The sequence below is a fragment of the Myotis davidii genome, unplaced genomic scaffold, assembly GCF_000327345.1.
Source record: "Myotis davidii unplaced genomic scaffold, ASM32734v1 scaffold473, whole genome shotgun sequence".
Lineage (NCBI taxonomy): Eukaryota > Metazoa > Chordata > Mammalia > Chiroptera > Vespertilionidae > Myotis > Myotis davidii.
Window position 1 is genome coordinate 4,482,005 of NW_006284843.1, and position 3,932 is coordinate 4,485,936.

General features: G+C 38.6%; 1 pseudogene; it reads right to left on the reverse strand.

Annotated features, from left to right (window-relative positions):
* Positions 1–3,932, reverse strand: part of LOC102753181 — an 11,305-nt pseudogene that overhangs the window by 1,619 nt on the left and 5,754 nt on the right.

A 3,932-nucleotide genomic window follows, 5' to 3' on the forward strand; every position in this document is an offset into this window, starting at 1 on the left:
CTAAAGGTTTATATTCCATTGGGTAAAATCTGTGAATTTGACTGCTTAGATTAATCTGTGATTTCATATTTTTAAGATGCTTTGTATTTTTTTGCCTTAATCTCTGAGATGAAGCTGTTTATTATATTACCTTCCCTCCACAATTTCCAGTTATTTGAATACTTTTTAAAGTTGTCATATAGTGGTAGCAGAGCAAAATAATAGGTCATCAAATCAAGAGAATAATTGCCAAAGGACCAATATAAGCAGATTTAAGTACGGTAATTAGCAGTATTAAAGAATGTTAAGCATGGATGTATTTTTCTAAGAAAGCTATAGCTAAAAAAAAAAAAAACACTTAGGTAGCTGAATTGGCAAAGAGATACCTTGCAGACTGCTGACTCAGTATGCATTACTTCATAGTTGTTTACTCTGAACATAAGGGCTAACAGGGCTCCTTCAGTTTTTGCTCATGAAGACAAAGGGAAAACCTTCTGTTTAAGTAGGATGTGCCTTATAGAAGTATCTTATTAAAATGACATTCTCCCTGTGGGCATATGTATTAAGAACCAGTTCACCCAGCCTAAAATCAATTACTCTGCCTATGGCAATGAGAGTCTGAGTTAAACACAATTCTCAGAGGTAGTTAGCATTCCATTGAAGGTTATTGCTTCCATCTAAGAGAGGAGTTAACCAATTTAATCAATTCTCTAAGTGTTAAACCTCAGATAGTAAACAACTTAGATTATAAATAGTGCAATTATTAAGTATAACAATTAAGACTTTGTGTTTTAACTAGATAATTCACAGAGTAATCAATGGTTAGCCACAGCGTTCTAGTTGTTTAATACTCACTTGAATTTTTATTGGGAAGTATTAAATGAGTTAGCATGGAATTTAAAATACAATTAGAAATCTTACCTGTAAGCAGCTACTGTCTTTTTATAGTTACAACCCAGTAAAAGATCTGGCCAGTGTATTCATATAAGAAAATGAAATAGATTACGGATATAAGAAAGTAAGATGTTTAGAATTAAAAATTGGCTTTTAAAAGCATCAACTTTTAGTAATAAAATAGGAGAGAGCTTCAGAATTCTCTTATATCGGTAATAAGTGAGAAACTACTTTCTTAATCCTAAACAGCATTTACTTAGGTATTTGGAACAGCTTATGGAAAAAATGGTCTTAAAAAACTATTTTTAAAATGTGTGCATCTTATAGTTTGGAGAAAGAAGATATTTATTTGGAAAAACTTATGTGAGAAAAAATGATTGAGGAATAATGGTGGATTTGTTAATTAATGGTATGGAGGTAGGAGGCTCACCTCTTGGAAAGCAAATTTGATTCCTACATTACAAAGCATAAATTGGTTAAGGAGTTAAATGTAAAAAACATTTTATAATACTAGAGGAAAATATGTCTAAATTGTGTAACCATTGACAATAATAAGTAATTGAAAAACATTATCAAAAGCTAAAAATCTTTATAAAGCTCTCTAGCAAAATTTACAACAATAAATTAAGAAAAATACATGTATTGGGGAAATTTTTTGAAAAAATATGGCTAACAAAGCATTTTCTTAATTTATAATGAAATGTCACAAATAGGAAATACAAGTAAAATCTTTATGTCAAAGAAATAAAAAGGTATTTCATATATGCAAAATAATAACCACTAATAATAAAAATGAAAATGTTCAAAATCACTAGCAAAGTAAAAACATACATTATAAAACTATGTAATGTACATCATTTTTTACAAAGGCCAAAAAGTTTGGTAATACTCCATGTTATCAGATATTTGGGAGAAATATATTCTCATACACAGCTTGTGGGTATGCATCTATACCCTTAAAAACATTTACTTCTTTGGGTATTGAAATTTTGCATTCAGAATTTATTGTAAAGATACAAGTAAATCAATGCTAAAGATAGATGCATGTACAAAAAGATGTTATTCTAAGTCCAAAATGTTAAGTTCTGAGAGAGGAGGTAATTATGTAATGTATCTAGAAAATACTAAATATTTGTTTTTGTTATACTTGTTCAATAATAATTAAAAGCAATCTAAATATGCAACAATATAGGAATTGTTACATAAGTTAGGATACAGCCAATTTATAAAATTTATGTAGTTCTTTAATGGAAAGATGAAGAGAAGTGTGGTATGTAAGGACTTTTATGGTATACTAAATATATATATGCAATTTTAAAAGTGAGTAACATGATGCTCAGTATGATCTCATTTTATAAAAAAATCTTTTATTTTTGTTTTTTTTTAATCCTCACTCGAGAGCGTGGAAGAGAGAGGGAAAGACAGAGAGAAATATCAATGTGAGAGAAACACTTTGATTGCTTGCCTTCTGCACGAACCCTGACTAGGGCCTGGGCTGGAAAGGAACCTACAACCAAGGTACGTGCCCTTGATGAGAATCAAGCCCTGAAGTCCATAGGCCGAAGCTCTATCCACTGAGTAAAACTGTCTAGGGCTATAAACATTTCATTTAAAGTGACACACATTAAAATGTTAACTATGGCCGAAACCAGTTTGGCTCAGTGGATAGAGCGTCAGCCTGCGGACTGAAGGGTCCTGGGTTTGATTCTGGTCAAGGGCATGTACCTTGGTTGCGGGCACATCCCATCAGGGGGCGTGCAGGAGGCAACTGATCAATGTTTCTCTCATCGATGTTTCTGACTCTCTATCTCTCTCCCTTCCTCTCTGTAAAAAAAATCAATAAAATATATTAAAAAAAAATGTTAACTATGGTGAGAGATCATGCAATATTTAATACTAGTGGCCCAGTGTACGGATTTGTGCACATTGAAAAGAAATATTAGAAGAAACATTTTAATATTTTAATATAATATAAAAACAAGAAAAACATGATATAAACATTGTGCCAATAGTTGGTCTTTGGACATATTGTGTTGACAATGCTGCTTTCTTTCAACTTCAGATGTCAACGAAACAACCAAATTCATGATCGATAATGACAGATCAAAACACATGCATGTCATTGGCACCTGCAAGAACTTTATATGTATTGCGCATGCATGAATCAATGTTTATTTTTAAATTACCAGTGTGTGTCATATCTACTGGCTGGTTGGTCAGATGGTCAGATGGACGGAGGGTCAATTACTTAGCCTTTTATATGTATACTAGAGGCCCGGTGCAGAAAAATTTGTGCACTGGCGGGGGGGGGAGGGTGGTGTCCCTCAGCCCCACTTGTGCCCTCTCACAGTCTGGGACCCACATGCTGCCTCCTGTCATGCACAGAGCAGGGCGGATTGGGAGGTTGCGATGTCACCCCCAGTCATGCTCAGGGTAGGGCCGATTGGGGGGGTGGGGCACCGCCCCTGTCACACTCAAGGCAGGGTCAATGGGGAGGGTTCTGCACCACCCCCTTCATGCACAGAGCAGGGCCGAGCAGGTGGTTGGGGCACTGCCCCCTGTCACCCACAGAGCAGGGCCCATCAGGGGGGTTGGGGCTCCGTACCCTGCCACACACAGAGCAGGGTGAATCAGGGCATTGGGGAGCTCCCCCCTGTCACGCACAGAGCAGGGCGGATCAGGGGGTTGGGGCACTGCCCCCTGTCCCCCACAGAGCAGGGCCCATCAGGGGGGCTGGGGCTCCGTACCCTGCCACACACAGAGCAAGGTGAATCAGGGCATTGGGGAGCTCCCCCCCATCACGCACAGAGCAGGGAGGATCAGGGGGTTGGGACACCGCCCCCTGTAACCCACAGAGCAGGGCCAATCAGGGGGGCGCTGCGCCCGTCATGCTGCTCCAGGGGCCAGGAGGCCTCGCGGCTCCACTAATCCCAGTGCTGGGAGGCCTCACTGTTCCTCTGATCCCAATGCTGGGAGGCCTCGCGGCTCCGCTTGACACAGGGGCAGTGAGGCCTCGCGGCTCTGCTGATCCCAGTGCCGGGAGGCATATTACCCTTTCA